The sequence below is a fragment of the Trachypithecus francoisi genome, unplaced genomic scaffold (genome assembly GCF_009764315.1).
Source record: "Trachypithecus francoisi isolate TF-2019V2 unplaced genomic scaffold, Tfra_2.0 Lachesis_group1, whole genome shotgun sequence".
In the NCBI taxonomy this organism is placed as follows: domain Eukaryota; kingdom Metazoa; phylum Chordata; class Mammalia; order Primates; family Cercopithecidae; genus Trachypithecus; species Trachypithecus francoisi.
This window is the reverse complement of record NW_022681454.1, coordinates 54,594,000-54,619,829: the sequence shown is the minus strand read 5'-3', so window position 1 is coordinate 54,619,829 and position 25,830 is coordinate 54,594,000. Positions and strand designations below refer to the sequence as shown.

The window sequence follows — 25,830 nt, the reverse complement described above, 5'->3', positions numbered from 1 at the left end:
CACTTTGCTGCACAGATAGATGTAAAAGGTTGTAGGTGGGCTTCTCTTTATTGCTGTACTTGACTTATTAACACCTTGAGACTCGAAGAATAAAGTGTACTTCATCTTGTAAAAGTTTATGATCTAAGTCAAACAATTCAAAAGGTCCTAATTTAGCTGCATTTAAGGAGCTTTAATTCAAAGAGACAGGAAGTTGCTTCATATTAAAAGTAGCCTCTTCTTTACTTCTTAATAAAATTCCCTATGAAAATATTTATGGCAGACATATGTTATTTTCATCATTCCTTCCTTGGGGAAACCACTATTCCCTGCTTCCACATGGTTTCAGAGGGGTTGCCAATCACTGTACCCTACCCCCACTCCAGCCACACTGGGAGCATAGGACACAGGCCTGCCCAACCCAAAAATTATGTGTTCCTAAAATTAAAATACTAATGTTGAGATAGATGTATTTCTTTCCCCGGGAATGCTAAGCTAGGGCAAGAGATCCCAGAGCTACCAGCTGCCATCTTCTTCATCCTGCATGGAGGAGGTAGAGCAGGTCCAGCCACAGAAGGAGAAAATGGCAGAGACAGAGGAGCAAAAGGAGAAGGAAGAGGAAGAGGAAGAGAGGGAGAATGGGGAGGAAGGAAAGAAGAAAAAGAAGGGGAAGAGCGGAAGGGATAGGAAGAAGGAAAGAAGTGTAATCTAACCTCCACAGAGCTATGATTGAAGCCAACTGATTCCTGAACTTCCCAGATACCTGACTCAACCAATTTCCTTCTCCGTTCAAATTAATTTTAAGAATACTGCAATGGAAACAGGAGGAACTAACAAAGTAGCTGGTGTTCATTCATTCATTCAGCAAATATTTATTGCATGCCTACTATATTCCAGGCACTAAACAGGCATAGAGTCGTGATGTGCAACATACAGTCCTTGCCCTCATTGAGCTTACAGCCTGGTTAGGGAAAAAAATATCACACACACACACACACACACACACACACACACACTCAATTGGAATATATGTGTATATATTCAATTTTTTATGTTATCAGGAAAAGAGTAGAGTACTGTGAAATAGCATTAGAAGAGAATTAGGGAGCTATGCTTACAGTATCACTAGAATAATCACATTTAAAAAAACGGAATGCATGCATGGTGGTTTGGGAGTCCAGGTCTAACAATCTGAGAGATGAGGCAGCATGGAAGAAATAGAGAAAACGTCCTTCTGGTTGGGAGACCAGGATCCTCATCCTAGCTCCATGAAAAACTGCAGAGGTTTTCCTCATCAGCAAAGAGGTAATACCTGTCTTTCATTATTTCTCCAGGGTTATAATGAAAATCAAATGATCAAATACACCTGATTCATATTTGAAAAGAAGAGTACAGTATATGGTACTGTGGTAGGATACCAGGGTACATGTGGTAGGAAGACTAACAGGACACCTGAGTGTACCCAGTTCAGAAGCCTGGGCACGTCCCACAGTCAGGGAGGAACTGAAGAGGAAGGCTGATGGCACACTAATGGTGGATGAGAGAACTGCTTTGCATATACAAAGGACATACAACACACTCCTTATTTACTTATTTATTTTATCCTTTGGCGTGTTAATGAGTACATTCTATATGAGATGACAGCTCTCAATGATGTTTAAGACAATAATTTTTAAAAACCACTTGAGGCCGGGCGCGGTGGCTCAAGCCTGTAATCCCAGCACTTTGGGAGGCCGAGACGGGCGGATCACGAGGTCAGGAGATCGAGACCATCCTGGCTAACACGGTGAAACCCCGTCTCTACTAAAAATACAAAAAAACTAGCCGGGCGAGGTGGTGGGCGCCTGTAGTCCCAGCTACTCGGGAGGCTGAGGCAGGAGAATGGCGGGAACCCGAGAGGCGGAGCTTGCAGTGAGCTGAGATCTGGCCACTGCACTCCAGTCCGGGCGACAGAGCGAGACTCCGCCTCAAAAAAAAAAAAAAAAAAAAAAAAAAAAAACCACTTGAGGTATTTTTACTTTTTATTTCCACATGCCTTTTGTGCCTTCTTTACAAGACATTTTAGGTCATTTTTAAACCAAAAATCAAGGACGACACCCTCATTTCTCTAACTTTTGGAAATCCAATAATAAAAATAATACACTAATATTGTGAGATATTCAAATAGCATAGAAGGCTATATAGCGAAAAGTCCCTCTCATGGTCACGCCTACTCTCCTTGCACAGAGACAACTCATCTTAACAGTTTTCTCAATTCTTTCACAAATTATCTGTATATTGGAACTGAGTCTTGAAAACTGAGTAGTAGTAGCCATTTGGCCACTCACAAAGGGAAGGGTTTATTAAATTATATTAGAAAGTATTAATTGGCATGCCAGTGAATGGGCACAGCAACTGGGTATTTAATGGCCAGCTCCAAACGGAAAGCCTTGGCTGTGCAGCACCCATCTGTGGGTGCGATGGTTTGAATCTGCGTCTTTGCCCAAATTTCATGTCGAACTGTAATTCCCATTGTTGAAGATGGAGCCTGGTAGGAGGTGATAGGATCACGGAGCTGGTTTCTCATGGTTTAACATCATCCCCCTTGGTGCTGTTGTGGAGATAGTGAGTTCTCATGAGATCTGGCTGTTTAAAAGTGTGTAGCACGTCTCCCGCTTCCTGCTGCTTCTGGCGTGAAGTGCTGGTTCCCCCTTCACCTTCCGCCATGATTATAGTTTTCCTGAGGCCTGAGCAGATGCCGCCCTGCTTCCTATACAGCCTGTGGAACGTGGGCCAATTAAACCTCTTTATAAATTACCCAGTGTCAAAAAATAAATAAATAAATCACCCAGTGTCAGGTATTTCTTATAACAGTGCGAGGATGGACAAATACAATGGCCAAGCTTACCCTGAGGACAGTTAGGATGGTGTTTTTTGGTTTATAGCTGGGCCCAAGGTCAAATAGCTGGTACCCTTTCAAAACCCACAAATCTTCCTCACTTACAAGCTTGTGTTTGTTCTTTGTTCCATTCTTTTTTTTTTTTTTTTTTTTTTTTGAGGCGGAGTCTCGCTCTGTCGCCCGGACTGGAGTGCAGTGGCCGGATCTCAGCTCACTGCAAGCTCCGCCTCCCGGGTTTACGCCATTCTCCTGCCTCAGCCTCCCGAGTAGCTGGGCCTACAGGCTCCCGCCGCCTCGCCCGGCTAGTTTTTGTATTTTTAGTAGAGACGGGGTTTCACCGTGTTCGCCAGGATTGTCTCGATCTCCTGACCTCGTGATCCGCCCGTCTCGGCCTCCCAAAGTGCTGGGATTACAGGCTTGAGCCACCGCGCCCGGCCTGTTCCATTCTTATAATCATTTTGCTTCCATCTCTCTATCACAACTGGGTATTGAGGATGTTCATTTGGCAGCAGAGGCCCTAACCAAAAGGTCCTAAATAATAGCTTCATGGATATCTTGTTATTAAACAATGAAACTGCTCCAATGAGAAAGGCTGCATTATAAAACCATATGGCTTTAGACGTACTCACTGCCGCCCAAGGGGGAACCTATGCTATCATAAAAACTGAGTGTCTATCATCCAGATAACATTACTAAATTAATGGTTGATATAAAAACCCAACTAACCTTTCAGATCCAACACTCTAAATGATCAGCTAAGCCACTGGTTTGGATCATGGGGAATTTGGTGACAGAAATTGCTACTTATTCTTGGAAACATAATCATTTGTTCGGTTTTGTCCTGTTTTTGTCTTTATTGCTGCTGTGGCATCTGTTCCCAATGAAGTCAATGCAGAGCTGAAAACACTGATATAACGGTTCGTCACAGAATTGCATTAACTGCAGCCACGTAGCCTGACTCAGGTCACAGAGTCACTTCCTTCATGTTACATTAAATTTGGCCAGGCCAGGTGCGGTGGCTCACGCCTGTAATCCCAGCACTTTGGGAGACTGAGGGGGGTGGATCACGAGGTCAGGAGCTTGAGACCAGCCTGGTCAACATGGTGAAACTCCGTCTCTCTAAAAATACAAAAAGTAGGCGTGGTAGTGCGCATCTGTACTCCCAGCTACTTGGGAGGCTGAGGCAGAAGAATTGCTTAAACCCAGGAGGCAGAGGTTGCAGTGAGCTGAGATAGTGCCACTGCACTCCAGCCTGCGTGACAGAGCAAGACTCTGTCTCAAAAAAAAATTGGCCAGTATCCCATCAGCTTTCTAGCTTGACTTATTTCCCCTGCTGTGGGACTCGACACTGTAGGAATGAGGCTTCCTAGTGATGCAGAACTAAACTCCTGAATATGGAAAGAGCCCAGAACCTGTTGAGTACATCTACTATGCTTTACTCAAAATATCTTAATGAAAGTGGAGAAATGTGAAATTAAATAATTCAAATTTAAAGCTGTTAGAATTTTCAAGTATTCCAGCCTTGAGAGGAATGTGGCTATGTGGCCTGAGTCACTTGATGTGCAGCTGCAACTTCTGCCTTTTTTTCCCCCTATAAATCATTAAGAAGACCAGATGGCACCAGAGATAAGACCCCCCCACCCCCAAGATCACTACCTCTCCTCATAGAATGAAGCAAATGTAGCATTTTGTAACCAATCAAATCCCTGCAATGTATGCACTTGGCTTGTATGGAAAATGTTGTAATTCTGCTAAAATTTCTGTCTCTGCCTATATAAGTGAAACATTAACTTTTCCTCTTTGAAACACTGACCCCATTTGTTTGGAGTAAGTGTTTCCTGGTGGCAAGCTTTGTGCTTGAATAAGCTCTATACTTAATCATATGTTCTGAATCTCATTACATAAAGTTGACAGGTTGTTTCTACAAGTGGAGGAACAACATGAGCACGCACTGTCATGATGATTGATTTCTAGTCCACAAGTATACAGTCTTCAAATTAGTATAATTTGGCCTGAAATCACATTGTCCATTAGCAAAATATTCCATTGTATTCATTTGAGGAGCTTTCTCTCCTCCATGGGTCAAAACAAGCATCCCAGGATTATGCTCATCCCCAAAAATAGGATAGAGGTGTGAGTTTGCTTAAATGGCTACTTGCTGCTCCCTGACACAGGTCCCTGTCCTCTTCCATGTGGACTGTGTGCCCTGGGTAGGCTCAGCGGTCCTCTCTACTGATCACAGGCTGACTGTGCCTCCACCTGCAGCAGCACGCCATAGAATTCTCTTCCACTGGTCTCATAGCTTCAGCCTTAACCTGGAAAGAACCTTTCCTTACTTCCCTCACTGTCTGGAAGATCCCACAATGCTGGCCTTTTCTGAAGAAAGATGCTCATCTTTTTTTTTTTAATTCCTTCATAGTTCTCCTTTTTATAAAAGGGAAGGCAAAGAGGCGTTAAACAGCGTGACTCACTGGGAAAACTAGTACTTCAGCCAGACAGAAGGGTTCACTGGAGGATGGGAAGTTCAGAAGAATATGGCTGGGGGGATGTACACCTCATTAGAAGGGTTTGTAGGGTATTAGAATAATTTTGTATTTATCTAGGCATTGAGGAGACCAGGGTCATTGAAGGCTTTACACAGAACAGTAGCAAAATTACATTTTCCTTTGAAAAGGAAACTCTGATGCTGGTAGGGAGAGTGGTTGGAGGGCAGCAAGGTTGGAAACAGTGATACCAGTTAGGAGACCATGTCAGCAGTTCAAGAAACAGATGTTGTGAGCCTAGTGCCTTAATCCTCTCCTGAATCTGAGAGTCTCCTTTCCCCTGGCCTATGACTAGGACCATAGGCCAATCTCCTACTATAAAAGACAAAAAGCCCTGGTACAAACATTTCTAGGCTTGCTTGCAGCTTGAGTTAAGACTTAATAAGATGATATTACAATTCATTCTGGCAGTGTTGGCAGAGGCAACAGCAGCAATGATGCTCTACAGGCCTGACTCAGGGCCAGCAGTGATGGCAGCCCAAGGTAAGTATATCCAGGGGCTGCTGGTGGTTCAACATGTTGTATTTGACTCTGATTCTGGTTACCTGAACTTCCTTTGCTCTTGGCCATTTTCTGAGCCCAAGTCTTCAGATCTCTAATTTATTTTCATCGTACCTTTAAAATAATCCTCTGAGGAAGTAAGACAGGTGTTATTATTTTCATTAAGATGAGGGAAATGAAACTACAAGGTTAGGTTACTTGCTTAAGAGCAAAAGCTAGTAAGTGGAACACACAGGTTTGGATCCAACCAAATCTTTGTGATGGACTCAGTACTCTTTACACTCCCTACTTGCTTACCAAACTTGGTAGCTCCTAATTCCTGGCATATATAGCAAAATGAAGGGAAGGGCTAGAAGCTATTGCTTACACTTGGCACAGGCTCTAAAGTTATGTAGAAGTCTTATTAAAATTAAGTTATTTAAAACAATATATAATGGAGTAAAATGCAAGATCTAGGTATAATTAGTAATTTAAATAAATTTTACCTTTGTAGGAGGTGAGCATCTAGATTCCCCAGGAATACAAAATCATTAATCTTTGTAATGTGTACCTTGGTAAAAACATATGAGAAGTCCTGAAATGAAACATTAGCCAATCCTTAGGCTAGTGTTGCAATTAGCTAAATATCCCCATTTAATTTAGTAAACCCCATATTTAACCCCACATATCTGATTTATGAGTTTGTATGTAATAGCCTCATCCATTTATGTTCTTGAAGCCTGGAAGTCCAGAACATCTTAACAATTGTGCAACAAAATTTGACTAAAGATTGGTAGGGCTATGAATACTAACTAATGCTACTACAAATATATAAAATACTCTGTTAAATACCTTACTGGAAAAGGGATTAAATCTAAGATGTCTTTTCCATATCTGCATGTTATGCTGAAATGACTATTTTGTCATCTGGAGAGAATTATATGCAATGATTTCACAGTGAGGAAACAAACTCATGAGTCAATGAAAGGGTAAGGTAGATGTGAATCATAATCACTTAAATTATAGTTATTAAAATTCTATAAATTTAAAACACTTTAGTTATATAAAGCTTGGGCAATGAGTCCATTCCAAGCAGCATTGACTAAATAGTATTATTTTCAGGATGTTCTAAGTATACCAGGTTACATCTGACCATAAAATGTTTCTCTATTACATGTGCCCATTTATTTGTTCTACTATTCATTCAGGAACTATGCTGACTCTCGAGGCAAAGATAAATACCGCAGGCTGGGCATGGTGGCTCACACCTGTAATCCTAGCACTTTGGGAGGCTAAGGTAAGAGGATTACTTGAGGCCAGAAGTTTGAGGACAGCCTAGGCAATATAGTGAGACCCCTGTCAATACAAAACATTGTTTTAAAATTAATCAGGTGTGGTGGTGTGTGCCTGTAGTCTCAGCTACTCAGGAGGGACGCTGAGGAGGGAGGATCCCTTGAGCGCAGGAGGTCGAGGCTACAGTGAGCCATGCACTCCAGCCTAGGTGACAGAGTGAGACTTTGTCTCTAAAAAAGTTAATAATAATAATAATAAATACCACAGTGATGTGTAAATAAGGAATTATGTTGTGATATGTAACAATAGAAGTACGTACAAGGCACAAGGAAGGATCAAAAAATAAAACCGGCCTATAATCTTCACTGAGGTGTTGATTCTTTCTTAAACTGCATCTTGAAGGATAAACATGAGGATAAAAGTAGACATGTAGGAAGGGTGAGCAGAGGATAATAGTTTAGACAGAGGGAGTTGCACGTGTAAAGACATGGAGGCATGAAATAGCTTAAGTTAACAGAATTGCAAGTATTTTTGTGTTTACAGGACCTAACGTTGAAAAGTTATGGTGGGAGATGAGGCTAGGCAAATGGGACAGATAATGAAGCATCTTCAATAATCGTATAAGTCCCATTGTTATATAATCCTATAAGTCCTTTGGGTATATACCCAAAGGAAAATAAATCATTCTACCAAAAAAAGACACCTGCACTTGTAATGTGCACTGCAGTGCTAGTCACAGTAGCAAATACATAAAACCAACCCAAGTGCCCATGAACAATGAATCGGATACAGAAAATGTGGTATATCTACACCATGGAGTATTATACCATAGAAAAGAACACAGTCGAGTTCTTTGCAGCAACATGGGTGCAAAAATTCTAAGCAAATTAACTCAGGAACAGAAAACCAAATACTGTATATTCTCACTTACAAATGAGAGCTAAACATTGGGTACACAAGGACACAAAGAAGGGAAAATAAACACTGGCGATTCCAAAAGTGGGGAGGAATAGGGAGAGACAAGGGTTGAAAAACTATCTATCCAGTACTACATTCACTACTTGGGCACTAGGATCATTAGATGCCCAAATCTCAGCATCACGCAATATACCCATATAAGAAATCTGCACACGTACCCCCAAGTCTAAAATAAAAAAGAAAGAAAGAGGCCAGGCATGGTGGCTCACGCTTGTAATCCCAGCATGTTGGGAGGCCGAGGCGGGTGGATCACAAGGTCAGGAATTCAAGACCAGCCTGGCCAATATGATAAAACCCTGTCTCTACAAAAAATACAAAAACTAACCAGGCATAGTGGCGGGCGCCTGTAGTCCCAGCCACTCAGTAGGGTAAGGTAGGAGAATCACTTGAACCCGGGAGGTAGAGGTTGCAGTGAGCCGAGATCACGCCACTGCACTCCAGGCTGGGTGACAGAGCGAGACTCCGTCTCAAAAAAAAAAAAGAAAGAAAGAAAATAATCATACTATATGGGCATGATTTAATGGACATGAAAAAGATAGCAAAGAATTTTAGACGAAAGCATATAGCAAGAGAATATTTACCTGTTGGAAAAATGACTCTGAAGGTAGTGTGGAGAAAATTTTGGAAGAGAAAAGATACAGAGTATAGGTGAGAATTAACAAAGACATGTAAATAGAAATGAAAAGATGAGAAAATAGGTGAGAAATATCTAGGTAATGGAACCACAGAAATTAAAATAAATTGGATGTGAAGGGTAATGTGAGGACGTAGACAACTGGGTGATCATCAAGCCAAACACCAAAAGAGGAGATACAGAAAGAATGTATTTAGTGGAAATATTAAATATAAGCTCAGTTTCAACAAGATGTCATTTGAATTGTCAGTGAATTAGGTGGGTAGAGCTATGGTACAGGCAATGGTGTACATAGAAGAGGCCAGGGCTGGCTATACTAATTGAAGTAATTGATTACACAGTGGTAATGACAACTATGAGAGTGAATGAGATTGCCCAATAGGAAAAGGAAATGCTGAAGAAGTATTGCATGTACGTATAGAGTTTCATTGGTAGCTGTCACAACTTTGTCGAAATAATTATTGGCATGTTTTCTCATTCATGCCTAGGAAGGTGCATCATGATGTGGTAGAAGGAATGATGGACTGGAAAGCAGGAGACGGCCTGCAATCTTGGTCTCTTGGAAGTCCTTGCATGTTGTTGGGCAAGTCATTTAACCATTCTCTTCCTCGGTTACTTTACCTGTGAAATGAGATTGGATTAAATGAGTTCTAACACTCTGTGATTCTTCAACCAACTCTCCAAATCTCATGATTTTCATCTCTCCCTAATGGGCTCTGATGAAGCTGCCAATGAAACCCGAAATAACTGGGATATTGGCATTGAGAGAGAAGTGTGGCCTAGGAAGTGTCACACACCTTATAATTTTCCCCTAAATAATGGAAACCTGAGTTTGAAAATAATGTTGCTGTAATTGGGGAGCAGTTATTATAGCCTATTATGAAAATGTAGGGCTTTTTATTGAAAGGGAATGATAGTTGGTCACCAATATTTGGGTTTTGATTGAATGGCCTTTTGTCTCCAAATTTTTGGAAACTAAGATTGACCCATTTAAAAGCCACCTACTTACAGCTTCAGTGCAGTAGAAATTATGTAATAGATCTGATCATATTTGTCCCTTCTGGCCAATTATGACTGCCTACAAGCAATACAGGAATGGAAAACATTTTTGGTAATTATATTGCATTAAAATTGTGTGTCATTATGAGAGTAGGCAGTTCAGATAATGGTGCAGGAAGATGTTACAGATAGATGCTGAGCTGGCCCCAAACTCAATACATGAAAAGGGTTTCCTTTGGGTTCCTGAAAATGTGAAGTACAGTGGGCTGTGAGCACCAAGGAATCAAAGACTAGTTTCAACTGACAAAGCAAACATCTGTGAAAGATACACACTAGCTGTGTTGTAGCAAATTAATGGAATAGTTTTTGTGAAATTATGTCATAGTTTTGATTGAGCTCCAGTCCAGCAGTGCCCTTACACTTAGCCTCTGACTTAAAATTATTCTTTGACTGTCAGGAAGAATATCTTATTGTAAGAAGTCCTGAGCACACTGTGGCTTACAGCAATTAGGGCACCAAAAACTTCAGAACATAGAGCTTTGCAGTGCGAAGATAAACCTGGACCAAAAGGAGTATGATTTGTTAAACCTAATCAGAGTTTGCAAAAATTTTTAAAAATCAAGAGAAAAATACAAGGACAGACAGTTAATAAGCAGCTATTAAGACATATGAAATGACAACAATTAAAAGATAGAATGGAAAGACTACCAAAGCCATAAAAACAGTATAATATCTGGGAATAAACATAACAAGAAATGTACAAGACCTACAGGAAAAAAACTTTAAAATGTTACTACAAGATGTAAAAGAAGATTTTGGACAAATGAAAGGTTTTATCTTGGAAAGAGATCCAATACATTATTAAGTGAAATAAGGGACAGAACACTATGTAAAGTATCCTACTTTTCATATAAAAACAAGGAGAAAGTAAGAATCTACATTTTTATTTACTTATGTATAAAGAGACTCTGGGAAAATATATAAGAAATTACCTGTGGGGGGTGTGGGGAATTAGTAGATAAGAGACCAAAATGGGAGATTGAATTTGCACACTGATTGTCCAGAGCACTTCCTTGTTTGATTTTACAGCTACAGCAATCCATGATATGGTTGTGCTATAATTTGTTTAATTCAGACTTCTGTTGATAATATTTAGGTTGTTTCCAGTCATTTGCTAGTATAACCAATCCTGCAGTTAATCATGTAAAGGTTACCTCTTCAGAAAATTGAATTTTAAACATAAGTAAAACTTTCAGTAACAACAACAACAATAACAACAAATCCAGAGATAAAAAGCAAATACTTTCAAATGAAAACTCTCACTTAAGTATAGACAGTAGGGGTGAAAATATGAATGATATTGCCTGGATGCTGTGGCTCACACCTGTAATCCCAACACTTTGGGAAGCCGAGGCCAGAGAATCACTTGAACCCAGGAGTTTGAGACCAGCCTGGGCAACATAGTGAGACTCCATCTGTTAAAAAATAAAATAAAATATAAGTTAATTAATTAATTAAAATATAAACAATATAAACAGTGGAAGTCTTAGACATGGCCAAGTCCAAGGCCAGGCATGGTGGCTCAAACCTGTAACCCCAGCACTTTGGGAGGCCGAGGTGGGCGGATCATTTGACGTAAGGAGTTCAAGACCACCCTGGCCAATATGGCGAAACCCAATCTCTACTAAAAACACAAAAATTAGCCAGGTGTGGTGGATTGCGCCTGTAGTCCCAGGTACTTGGGAGGCTGAGGCAGGAGAATTGCTTTAACCTAGGAGGCAGAGGTTGTAGTGAGCTGAGATCACACCATTGCACTCCAACCTGGGCAACAGAGCAAGACTGTATCAAAAATTAAAAAAAAAAAAAAATGTGATCAAGTCCAGGATGAATAGTTGACATTCTCACTCTCCTTCCCATCCCCACACCATAATCCAAAAGCATGCTTCTGGGGCTCCAGCTGTCTTACTTAAGTATAAAGAAACATTCAGACCAGATGCAGTAGCTCATGTCTGTAATCCCAGCACTTTCGGGGCCCAAGACGAAAGGATCTGAGGTTGGAGAGTCACTTGAGGCCAGGAATTGGAGACTAGCCTGAGCAACATAGCAAGACCTTGTCTCCAAAACCCTTTTTTTTCTTTTTTTCAACTAGCTGGGTGTGGTAGCATGTGCCTATAGTCTTAGTTACTCGGGAACCTAATGGGAAAGAATCGCTTGAGCCCAGGAGTTTGAGGCTACCGTGAGCTAAGATTGTGCCACTACACTCCAGCCTGGGTGATAGAGCAAGACCTTTTTTCTTAAGAAAAAGAAGCAGCAGCAGCATCTGTATATCACCCATGCTCCATGCATTGGAAAGCCTTCTGTGTAGATGTAGAATCATGCCAAATGATTTTATCCATGTATAGGGATCAAAAGTTGTCCTAGTTAATTGATTATCATTAAGAAACACACAGTGTTTCCTGCCACAGATGTTACTTTTCTAGACTGGTAGGTGTGGCAAGGTAATTCATTAAAACATGAATTTGTGTTGGTTCTCTCTATAGTTTTAACCTCCTCAATTTTGGGGAGATAAGTCAATTTTTGTCTCCTTGTCTCAGAGGTAATTTGTAGCTGAGCAGAAAGTAGGAGCTTCCTGAAGAAAGGCACTCCATTTGATTTGTAAAAACCTCACCTCATAGAAGAGATGGCAATAAATGATCTGAATGAAGGAGAGTGCCTTTGAAAGTGGCAAGATGGGAAAAGGGTTAATTTCTCCAGTCTGGGCAGTCTATAGAGTTTTAGAGAAGCAGGGACCCACTTCTGGTCTCTAGGCAAGGTCTCTGAGAGAATGGCTGCATGACTTTGGAGCCCTAAGTGCCAGGATCCCAATCCTGGTCACTTTCATTTCCAGTGAGAGGCCCAAGGTCAGTTTGCAACTGGATCTCTAGGAACCATTCAACAATAAGTATATCTGCAACAACCTCCATGGACTGGAGAATAGAGTTGTTTACTCTTTAAATCAGCTAGAAATGTTTTTAACTGCAAATAATAAAAAAAATTGTAAAACCAACATACAGTGGCTTAAACAAAGAGGATGTTTCTTTTTCTCTCACAACAGAATTCTGGAGGAAAGTGACTCTGGGAATGGGTCAGTGGCTCTGTGATGTTGGGACCACCAAGTCTGCAATTCTCCTGACCTGTTCTTCACGATTGTAAGATGACTGCTGCAATTTCAGACTTCGTGTCCATGTTAACGTCAGGAGGAAGAGAGGAAGAGGGAGCACTGGAATATTGCATTCATTTTGTCAGGAAAAGCAAAGCCTTTCCAGACAGCCCCGAAACCTGCTTACCTCTCATTGGCTGGCACCATCACTTGACCACTTGTCCACTCTAGCTGCAAGGAAAGTGGCAAAGTAGAAGGTATTTGAGAACGTCTGCTGGGTTAGCCAAAACAATAGTGACTTCTACACCCAGTTTTCTGGGCACTGCTTAAGTATCCTTGATTCCTATGTGATCAGAGGGAGAACAAACCTCAATAATGAAACAGATTCAATTTCCATCACACAGTGAGACACCATGGGAGTAGAATAAATTTTTAAAGAAAACAAATTGAAAAAGAAAATGCATTTTTGAAACAACAAAATCAGAAAAGATGAAAGGTGGTATTTCCAGCATATCAGTTTGTGATGGTAAATTGATTACCTTATACACAGGCCTCAGTGACTTTCTTCTCCTTACCTAATGAGTCATCTTTAAGTAAAGTAAAGAAGCAAGAGCAGCAACAGATGCTTCCTAACAAGAAGTTACCAAATCTGTTCACCACAAACCTGAGAATTCAGCTGTGGACATTTGGACACCGGCAATGAACATGAAACTCAGCTTATGAGGCACATTTGGCTAAAGGTCAAGGTGACTTAAAGTTCATCATAGGACCTTTACAATTTGCAAAGCAGGTGGCTGGATAGGGACTCCTTCCAAGTCTCATTTGATTGGATAATGTCTATGTTTTAAGTATCAGAAGTGAGTCTTTCTCTGTTAAATGAAGTCAGTTCCACTAAAACCCTAATCTTGTTTGGCAGGCACTCCATATTTCTTAATTTTTATTCCATGCTGTATATTCTTTTAGACTTGATTTTCACTCTTTTTTTTCTTTTTTCCTGTAAGTTTATCTTTGTTGGGAAACAAAGTGCCCTGGTTAAAGGACGAGTTTGTGGGCTGCTGGTGGTGGGACAACAGCAGTCCTTCCAAGTCTTCCTCCCATCGCTGTTAGCTCTCTCTTTGTTTTTAATTAGCATTACACCAGTTGATTCTGTTGTCTCTTAACCCTGGTTCTGTACCCTCTTCCTCTTTTCTTTTCCTTACTCCGCTCCTGTTTTCTCTTGTACTGCTTTTCCAAGAAATGTCTTGTCTCCTCATCAGTTGACTGTCTTCTCTTTCCAGAGGGACCATGAAGGTGCTGGCCTACGGAACCCATAGAACGTGGGAACAGACAAACAAGCTGCTGCCTATTACAGAGATAGATAATTAAGTTCAGACCATTACATGCAATTCATCAGCTTATCTTTTTCAGACTTTATATAAGAAGTCATTTCCCAATGGTCACCACTTGCCAGCTGCAACTTTGATGCATATTACGAAGTTAGATTAGATTGATGGGGACCCTTTGAACTCTTCCCAGGGAATTATCTTTACAATGCTATGGTTTTCTCTATAGCATGATCATATTGTTAATATTGGTTATAAGGTCATATGGTTAGTATTGGTGGCTCACAGCTGTAATACCAGCACTTTGGGTGGCCGAGGTGGGAGGATCACTTGAGCCCAGGTGCTCAAAACCAGTCCTGGAAGCATAGTCCTGGAACCTTATTGCTACAAAAAATATTAAATAAATAAATAAATAGATTAGCTGGGCATGGTGGCACATGTCTGTAGTTCTCACTACTTGGGAAACTAAGGTGGGAGGATTGCTTGAGCTTGGGAGGTTGAGACTGCCACGGCACACCAGCCTAGTGACAGAGTGAGACGCTGTCTCAAAAAAAAAAAGGAAAAAAAAAGTACCTGTAAGGTCGTTGGGATTTCTAAGATGAAAGGTGTCACATAGTTGAATGAATTCACTTAGAGAGACAGAAGGCAACTACAGGGAATATTACGTACATCATGGAGCTGAAAGCACTAAGGCCTGTGGAGTTATTCTCAGTGACACGTAGTTGAAGGCAGTGGTCCACGTGTTTTGAACATGGTTTCTCCCAGGTGAAAAGGATGAGTAAGTTGTTCTCCTTCATGTGTGTGTATGTAGGTCTTACACACAGCAGATTTGCCACAAAACAAATGAAGATTACACTTTGGGTCTGTCTCTCACATGAGCCCCTTCCAAAGTTCTGTCTGCTAATTTTACATTTTGTAATTTCTTATTATTTTTCCTTAAAGAAGTCTCCTCCAATTGCATAAGCTTCAAGCCTCACAAAATTTGGATCCATACCTGAGTCAACATACAATACAATTTTCCATTTCTAACTTTTAGTTGTACCTAGTGTTTTATTGGAAATGATCAAATACATGAGTGGTATCTTTTTCAAAAATTTACTTTATTTGCTTCTCTAGCTTCATCATTAGTTATGCAGTTAAATCTAACCATTTGGAGGTATTTTCATATAACCTCCATTGAGGACAATTTGGTTATAGCTTTTAAAATTATATATATATTTGTACAATTGTAAGCTGCCATATCTATAAAACTATTTGATAGACAAAAGTTGAAAACACTCCAAGAGCTCATCAATAAAAGATTAAATTAATTATGATACATCCATATGAACACTGAGCAGCTGTAAAAAAAATGAGAAAGTAATTTATATGCTGATATGGGAAGACTTCCAAGACATGTTGTTAAGTATAGAATGGTGTATACAGTATGCTATATAGTATGGTAAAATGTTTAGGGATTTGCATTTATATTTATAATTGTTTGTATTTACATAAAGTAATTCTGAAAGGATACAAAAAAACTAACAAAAGAGATTACCTATGGTAGTGTGGGGCTTGGGGATTGGATGGGTGAGAAACAGTAGTGGAAATGCGATATTGTACAGTTTTAGGCATTATACATATATAAAAACATGGGAGTGTATTACCTACTCAAAAAGTGAAATTAACAAAGATGCAAGAAACTATTTGGAGATTCCTTCCCATTTCAATGTATCTATATTCTTTCAGCCCTCAACGTCATTATAAATGTCATTATAATAACTTCATCAAGCTTCCCCTATAATGAGAATCTTACCATTCTCCTAACTCCAGTAGCACTGTAATCCACCTCTGTTAGGACACATAACTCTTCATCATGTGTGATTATTATTTGCAGATATCATCTTCAAGGCTGTTCTCTATTTACCACCTGCCATTTTTGTTCTCACCTCTACATGACCTTCACATTTTATTTCTCTCAGTTTTTTTGGACAAGCTACATTCCCTTCCACAGCGAAGGCTTCCCTGACCCCTTTCACTTGGTTAGATTACCTTGCTATTCTTTTCTATCTTTCTACATTCCTTTTCAAAATACTTATGTCACTTGTTATTACCTATAATGTCCATCTTCTTTACTCATGAGTCTAGACAAAAAGCTCCACGCCAGCGTCGGCTGTGTTTGTATTGTTTACGTCTGTGTTCCTAGTGCTTAGTAAAACACCTAGCAAGGGTTAATAAGTACTTGTTGACTAGAAGGGAACGACTTCCTTCCCTTACTAGGGAGTGATTTCCTTACAGGCAAGATATGTCAACCTTCTATAGCCCACATAAAGTAAAGGACAATATCGCCTATTGGATAAAAGACAAAAGTTTACATATGAGTTTTGCCATTTACCATACCAGTTCTGGAATCTTAACTTTTTAGCCTCTCTGGGCTTCAGGGTTCTCATCTACATTAAGTTTTTAATTCATTCTGTCATTCAATAAATATGTATGGAATGCTTAGCATGTGCCACTAGTCTAGCAACTGTGGATACAGAAGTATGCAAGGCAGAATAGTACTTGCTATCTGAAGCACACAGTCTAATTGGGGTGGGGAAAGAGTTGGTGGGGAGGGTCACAGTAAACACATAAGCCAAACAAACAAAAATTACAGGTAGTGATAAAGGTCATGGCAGAGCAACTGAAGGTGATTAATTCAGAAAGGCCAGGAAGGGACTCTCTGAAGCGATCATATCTGAACTGAGTTTTTGAGTAAACTAAATGAGATAGTGTCTGTGAATGTCTTAGAATCACATCTGGCATGCAATAAATGTCATAAATGATAAGTATTCTATTTATAAAAACTTGTCAAAAAATGAACCAAAAATACAAGCAGATTGTCTTTCACATATAAAATGCTATAGTTGCAACATTTATATGTATTTGTATAGTGAGAAAGCATATTACATGTATATTACATTTTATTTGAGTAAGTTATTTTTTAACTGAAGGAATCTCCTATTTTGGTTCTGAAATAGTTAATGTTCCTTTTAAGTAGTCTCATTTATACCTTGAGAGTGATTTAATTACCCACAGCATCTGTTTAACATTGTACTCAGAAATCGCAGAAACGTATGCAACATTGGTTGTTCATAAGTAGATTCAATGTTCTCTAAGGTCTCAAGAACCTCTGAGTTCTTACATGTTTGTTACATCTGAGCTAATGAAGAAATAGCCACGGGTAAGGAACTGAGAAAGAGACTATGGATGTCTCAACACAAAAACATTCCAGGATTGTAAAAAATATCTGACAAGTCACATCTTCCCGGTGTGGTAGTAAAATAACTGGAGTGTATTGGATGGTATAAGCAACTGAAGAGGGTTAAGAATGGCCTCTGTGGCTGGGCACAGTGGTTCACGCCTGTAATCTCAACACATTGGGAGGATTAGGTGGGAGAATCACTTGAACCCAGGAGTCTGAGACCATCTTGGGCAACATAGAAAGACCCCTATCTCTACAAAAAAATTAGCAGAGCCTGGTGGTGCACGTCTGTGGTCCCAGCTACTAAGGAGGCTGAGGTGGGAGGATTGCTTGAGCCCAGGAGGTTGAGGCTGCAGTGAGCCAAGATCATACCACTGCACTCAAGCCTGGGTGATGGAGCAATATCCACTCAAAAAAAGAAAGAAGAAAGAAAGGAAGAAAGGAAAGAAGGAAGGAAGGAAGGAAGGAAGGAAGGAAAAAAAAGTCTCTGTGCCAGGCATTTCTCATTTAATCCCTAAAAAACAAAAAACATAGGCAGTAGGTGGCTGCCTCAAGTTGGATTCTTCAGAAGCTGAACCTTAGACGCAGGAGAGACAAGTGTAAGTTGGGGAAAAGTCCCTTTTCCAGGTAAAGTCTCTGCCTGGGCTGGTGGATTCTAGGGTAATGTGTAAATTACACATAGAAGTTTGTCCTTGTTTGAGGTTAGGGAATTAGGCTTTCAAACTTCTGCACCAGTCACTCACTGGCTATGACCCCAAGCAGCTCCAGCAGCCCAAGGGCAGTTCCCCAAAGATGGCCACAGATATGGGCTGGGCGAGCAAATGACAGAGGAGCTTCCTGCACAGAAACGATAAAGGAGGCCCAGGGAATCAGGGCAGAGCGCAACCCATGCTCTACAGCATTCATATCCCCAATTTACATAGGAGAAAATCTGACATTCAGAGAGGTCAAGTACTTCATTAAAGGTAACTATTTAAGGGACAGAGCTTTGATACAAACCCAGACAGGATGACTCCACAGTTCATGCTCACTCTTCTCTACCAAATGTACCTCCCTTTCCTGACCATCAGTTATATATTCAGGAACATATTCTTTATTTATATAAATAGACATTATTACCTAGATTCCTGAGGCAGAAGATTCTATTAGGAACTGTAGTGAAACATAATATTTGGGGATCGCTAGAAAAGCACTGCCTAAAATCAGTGTAATGCAAGCTACTTGTGTAATTTAAAATTTACTAGTGCTATCAATTAAAAGGAAAATAAATAAGAGAAATTAAATTCAATAATATATTTTATTTTACCCAACATATCCAAAATATTATTATTTCAACATATAATCAATCAATGTTTTAAAATGTAAAATTTTTTTATACAATGTATTTTTGTGTCCTTTACACTTGCAGCATGTCTCAATTTGGTTGTGAAATATTTATCAAAAATATTGCCAGGTGTGGTGGCTCACAGCTGTAATTCCAGCACTTTGGGAGGTAGGCAGATTACTTGAGATCAGGAGTTGGAGACCAGCCTGGCCAACATGAAACCTCATCTATATTAAAAATACAAAAATTAGCCAAGCATGGTGGCACATTCCTGTAATTCCAGCTACTTGGGAGGCTGAGGCAGGAGAATTACTTGCACCATGGAGGCAGTGGTAGCAGCGAGCAGAGATCATACCACTGCACTCCAGCCTGGGCAACCGAGCGAGAGTCCATCTCAAAAAAAAAACTTGATGTGAATTTAGATTTCATACGATTTACAGCTGAAAAAGTAGATTCACACAGCCAAGTTAGTCCAAGCACACTTAAAACTTTCTATAACTGCATCAAGTATCATTTTTAAAATTTAAAAATATTAAAATTAAATATTAAAAAATTAGTTCCTCAGTCTCACTAGTCATATTTCAAATGCTCAATAGTTTTACAAGGCCGGTGGCTACCATATTGAAGAGTATAGAAAATTTTTCCTATGAAAAGGTGCGAGGATGTGATTCAGTATACCATCAAGAATCAAACCAGTCAACCAATAGGTAAATATTGAATGTCTCTCACCTGTTGCATGTAGTAGCTATAGTGGCAGCTACAACACCCTTGGCCAGGACCAGTTAGCTATAAGGACTTTGCAATTGGAGTTACATGGAAAGAATAGAATTGGCCATGCTCCAGGTGCAGTGGCTCACGCCTGTAATCTCAGCACTTTGGGAGGCCGAGGCGGGTGGATCAGCTGAGGTCAGGAGTTCGAGACTGGCCTGACCAACATGGTGAAAACGCGTCTGTACTAAAAAAAATACAGAAATTAGCCAGGCATGGTGGTGGGCACATGTAGTCCCAGCTACTCGGGAGGCTGAGGCAGGAAAATCGCTTGAAGCAGGGAGGTGAAGGTTGCAGTGAGCCGAGATCATGCCATTGCACCCCAGCCTGGGGGACAAGAGTGAGATTCCAGCTCAAGAAAAAAAAAAAAAAAAAATTGGCCATGTTCATAGCTTTGGATCAGAGCAACTCAGGAAGAAGGTAAAATTGGCTTTTATTTGATCTTTGGTAAACAGCCAATTTGCAATACTTGATTTTCATCTCAGTAATACAACCTGGAGGCCTAGTTACCTGGTGCATTTTGTAATCCGGTAAGAAGCTCTGCAGCAAACCCAAGAGCACTGATAAGTGGCCACTTTAACCCTATAACCTTTCCTGTACACGATGGATAGTACTGGAAGCCCAGCAAGGTGCTAGAATATGAAAGCACTAGAAAAAAATCTGTCATCTGTCTAAACGTACATGTAGGTTTATGCTCAAAAGATATGAGTATGTTTCCAAAAGGCAAGTTCAGAATGTTCGTGATAGAACTATTGTTAGCCAAAAACTAGACATTATTCCAACACAAATCGAGAGTAGAATTCTTTAATAAACAGTGGGATTTTCTGGACTATTCATGCTGTGAAATACCATTCAGTGGTGAGAATGAAATACCTACTGCTATATCCAGTAATATGGATGAATCTCACAAACGTTGTAATGAGTAAAAAAAGTCAAATACAAAAAACAACAAAATGTAGAATTCTATTTGTACACAGTTTAAAACCAGGGAAAGTGAATGTTTTATTTTAGGAGTCAGGAGAGTCATTACCCCTGGCAGAGAATGGGGGGTAATGATTAGAAAGCGGCATAACAAGGGCTTCCAAGGTATTGGTAATGCTCTGTTTTGTCATCTGAACGCCAGTTATACAGATGTTCACTTAATAAAAATACTTACTGTCCACATACTTTTCTGTATGAGTCATACTTTTAAAAAATATATTTAAGCAATGAATTCATTCATCCATTCATTCACTCATGTATTAAGTCTCCTGAAGACAAACAGAGTTCTCTATTCTAGAACTCTAAAGGTAAGCTAGGCATGTAAGAAAGTCAAAGTCATCATTCTATGCTGTGATTCCACCTTCTGAAAATTCAGACTTCCTTCTCGGAGGCAGAGGAAGGAAAACCAAGCAGATCACAGAGCTGGGGACTCCATGAGAATAGGAGGTGGTAAAAAAGAACTTTTGTGCTTATTGAGGTTCCTTTGCCTGGCCTGTCCTCCCCTCACCTCTGCCTAATGAAATACTAACCTCCTTCAAGTTCCATTAGTGACGACTTCTTCTCAAACAAAAATTACCTTGCCTTATTCTAAATTTTGAGGACATTTGTCTGTGCTACTCATAGTTTATTTCCATGCATTATAATAATTTCTAGGAAGCAGTGCAATGTTGTGTTCAAAAGCTTGGGCTACAGAGTTCAAGCAGGGTTCAAGACCTTCTTCCATCACTTGCTGTGTGACCTGGAGCAAATTGCTTAATCACTATGGATTTGTTTCCTCAGTTGTAAAATGAAGGTGATAATAGCTGGACCTATGTAATAAGCTGTTATGGAGATGAAAAGAGATAATGGATGTACAGCTGTTGGAAATCAGTAAAATCTCAGGAAGTGTTTCCTATTATTATTGAGTACTATCTACTCTAGCATATAATAGCTTCCTGAAGAATATGGAACATGACTCAGAGAACTTACAGTGAATAAACTCATTACAGACATCTCACATTGGCTTGCCTTACATGTAGTCATGTTCTTTTTTTCTCATACACTAGCTTAAACTCCTCCAGAACAGGAGCTACAACTTATTCATTGTAATATTCCTCACACAGCATAACACTGGGTTTTAGGCTACATAGAGGGGTTATAATCTCATTTTATTAATGAGTTGAATCCACTGAGGAAGGCTTGCCCTTTCTCATTTGGCAATGCTCAAAGCAAACCAAAGATAACTTCTATAAACTCCGCCTGTGAATTCTTTTACCTCTAGGGTGACCAATCATTCTAGTTCATGAAGGGCTGTCCTAGTTTTGGCACTGAAAGTCCCATGATTCTGGAAACCTCTCAGTCCTAGACAAACCAGACCTGTTGATCTCCCTACCTGCCTCTGTGTCCATACGCTCAGGCTAGCTTGTTTTGTTTGTTTGTTCATTTGTTTGTTTGTTTGTTTGTTTGAGATGGAGTTTTGCTCTTGTTGCCCAGGCTGCAGTGCAATGGAGCGATCTCGGCTCACTGCAACCTCCGCCTCCCAGGTTCAAGTGATTCTCCTGCCTCAGCCTCCTGAGTAGCTGGGAATACAGGCACCTGCCAACATGCTTAGCTAATTTTTGTATTTTTAGTAGAGACAGGGTTTCATCATGTTGGCCAGACTGGTCTTGAACTCCTGACCTCAAGTGATCCACACACCTCTGCCTCCCAAATTGTTGGGATTACAGGCGTGAGCCACTGCACCTGGCCGCTTGTTGTTTTTATTGATGAATCATCCTTGCTCCTATCTAAAGCTAAAACTTCTTTGTGGTTGGCATTTTCTCTACTTACTCAAGTACGGGGCTCTTGAAATTCTCCTCCCTCTTTCCTGCATCATCAATATTTTTCCTTCTACTGAACCACTTCCATTAGCATGTAAACACGCTATACTTTTTTCCTATTAAAAAATGCTTTAAGAGGCCTGGTATGTTGGCTCACGCCTGTAATCCCAGCACTTTGGGAGACTGAGGTGGACAGATCTCTTGAGCTCACGAGTTCAAGACCAGCCTAGGCAATAAAGTGTGACTCTGTCTCAATAAAAAAAAAAAATAGCCAAGTATGGTGGCTCATGCCTACAGTCCCAGCTACTCAGAAGGCTAAGGTGGGAGGATGGCTTGAGCCTGGGAGGCAGGACTTGCAGTGAGCTGAGATCACGCCACTGTACTCTAGACTAAGCTACAGAGCCTCACCAAAAAAAAAAATAAATAAATAAATAATAAAAAGCCTTAAAAATTAAAAACATCTGAAGTTGTTTCCTGACAAACCTGACAAAAACAAGAAATGGGGAAAGGATTCCCTATTTAATAAATGGTGCTGGGAAAATTGGCTAGCCATAAGTAGAAAGCTGAAACTGGATCCTTTCCTTACTCCTTATATGAAAATTAATTCAAGATGGATTAGAGACTTAAATGTTAGACCTAAAACCATAAAACTCTAGAAGAAAACCTAGGTAATACCATTCAGGACATAGGCATGGGCAAGGACTTCATGTCTAAAACACCAAAAGCAACGGCAACAAAAGCCAAAATTGACAAATGGGATCTAATTCAACTAAAGAGCTTCCGCACAGCAAAAGAAACTACCATCAGAGTGAACAGGCAACCTACAGAATGGGAGAAAATTTTTGCAATCTACTCATCTGACAAAGGGCTAATATCCAGAAACTACAAAGAACTCAAACAAATTCACAAGAAAAAAACAACCCCATCAAAAAGTGGGCAAAGGATATGAACAGATACTTCTCGAAAGAAGACATTCATACAGCCAACAGAAACGTGAAAAAATGCTCATCATCACTCGCCATCAGAGAAATGCAAATCAAAACCACAATGAGATACCATCTCACACCAGTTAGAATGGCAATCAATAAAAAGTCAGGAAACAACAGGTGCTGGAGAGGATGTAGAGAAATAGAAACACTTTTACGCTGTTGGTGAGACTGTAAAGTAGTTCAATCATTGTGGAAAACAGTGTGGCAATTCCTCAAGGATCTAGAACTAGAAATACCATTTGACCCGACCATCCCATTACTGGGTATATACCCAAAGGATTATAAGTCATGCTGCTATAAAGACACAAGCACATGTATGTTTATTGTGGCACTATTCACAATAGCAAAGACTTGGAATCAACCCAAATGTCCATCAGTGACAGACTGGATTAAGAAAATGTGGCACATATACACCATGGAATACTATGCAGCCATAAAAAAGGATGAGTTCGGGACATGCATGCAGCTGGAAACCATCATTCTCAGCAAACTATCGCAAGAACAGAAAACCAAACACCACAGGTTCTCACTCATAGATGGGAACTGAACAATGAGAACACTTGGACACAGGAAGTGGAACATCACACATCAGGGCCTACTGTGGGGAGGGGGGAGGAGGGAGGGATAGCATTAGGAGATATACCTAATGTAAATGAAGAGTTAATGGGTGCAGCACACCAGCATGGCACAAGTATACATATGTAACAAACCTGCACGTTGTGCACATGTACCCTAGAACTTAAAGTATAATTTAAAAAAAAAATTAAAAACATCTGAACTTGTTTCCAGGCACAGGTAAAAAATAATAATAATAAAAAAATAAAAACAATAACAAAATGTCCCAAGCCTACATCTCCTTCAAGTTACCACCCCAGTTCTTGGCTCCCCTTTATAATAAAACTCCTTAAATGAATTGTCTGTACACGGTCTCCACTTCCAATTCCCCTTTTCTCATTACTTGTTGAACTACTTCAATCAGGTTTTTATTCTCAACTCCCCACAGAAATAGGTCTTGTCACAATTTGCCAATGATCTGGAATTTTCCTAGACTATGGAATTATGAGAAATAAACTTCTATTGTAATAAACCATTGTATTTTGTTGTTACTGTTTGCATCACAGAAGTCAATCTTAGCTTAAGTAGTAGAACTAAGAACAACCATATTTATGTATCTTTAATGTGTATGCCTCCCTCCACTTCACACTTGTACTGCCAACTGTCTACTGAGCAATCAATGGAATGTGCAGTACGCATCTCACACTTAACATGTAAATACTAAATTTGTCATTTCCTTCTCTGAGTAGACTTCTCTGTCAGAAAACGTTTCACCCTCCTTCCTGCTCGGAGCTGAAGCCATGGGGTCATCCCTGATACCTCTCTTGTTCCCATATTCCACAGCCAATCCACCAGGAAAGGCAATTATCATCTCTCACCAGATTACTGCTATAGCTTTCTGACTGGTCTTGCTGCTTCCTCCCTGGCCCTGCCATATTCTATTCCCTACACAGAAACCACAACAATCCTCTAAGAATACAGGTCAGAGTAAGTCACTGTTCTGCACAAAACTTCCACTAGGCTTCTCATCTCATTCAGAGTCCAATCCAGAGCCCCTACCTTGACCTACACAGCCAGATGCTTTGTTCTGTTACCTGTCTGATCCCACCTCTGGCTTCCTCCCTCCTCCTTCACTCCCCCAGCCAAGCTGGTCCCCTTGGTCTTCCTTAAACACACAGCCACTCCCCGCTCAGCGAACTCCACACTCAGGGACCAAGCACTGACTGTTCCTCCTGCCCAGAAGCTTCTCCCCCAGAGAATGATATGACTCACTTCTACACATTCTCCATCTCTCCTCAAATTTTAAACTTTTTGTTTTTCATTTTAAATCTTTCTTGTGTTGATCTAAGAAATACCTTCCATGCAATAGACACTGTATTGGAAACTTGAAGATGAACATGAAATGGCCTCTGCCCTCAATAAACTGCTAAATTGGACTAGAGAACTGGCTTTCCAGGAAGGTTTCCTAGAAGAAGCAGGCCTGGAACTGAAGCTTGAAGGAAAAAAAAGAGTTAATTGGGAGTGGGAAGGGAGGGGTGGCAAGGCAAGTACCTCTTAGGGAGAGAGCAATGGAGTATACGTGTGGATATGACACAGTAAGACATATTAGGAGGCTGCAAGATTAGCCTTATCTGTCCCCAGAACCTGGTCATGTGCTATGACATGAGCACTAGAGATAACTCACTGAACCACAGGGGATGGGAGGGAGAGGAAAGAATCACCCTAGAGGCAAGTCTGACGTCAGACTACCTCTAGAGTGGTGCAAGAGAGGAAGCCAACAGCAGCACACAGATATGGAAACTGCAGAGCACTGCAAGTGACAAGCAGGGACACTCAGATAAGCAATTAGGATGAGAAGCCCGTTAGGAAGAAGGAAAGACGGCTCAACATATGAGCAGAATTCAAGAACATGAATTCTTTGGAGATGCAAAGTTCAGAGACAATAA

General features: G+C 40.3%; 1 long non-coding RNA gene across 1 annotated transcript; it reads right to left on the bottom strand.

The window, feature by feature from the left end:
• Positions 1-1,985: 1,985 nt before the first annotated feature.
• Positions 1,986-25,058, bottom strand: LOC117085430. The gene is made up of 3 exons (XR_004437955.1): positions 24,979-25,058; positions 13,111-13,154; positions 1,986-2,737 (listed from the first exon to the last, which is right to left on the bottom strand). It is a non-coding gene; the product is annotated as an uncharacterized LOC117085430 (long non-coding RNA).
• Between the last annotated feature and the right edge of the window lie 772 nt (positions 25,059-25,830).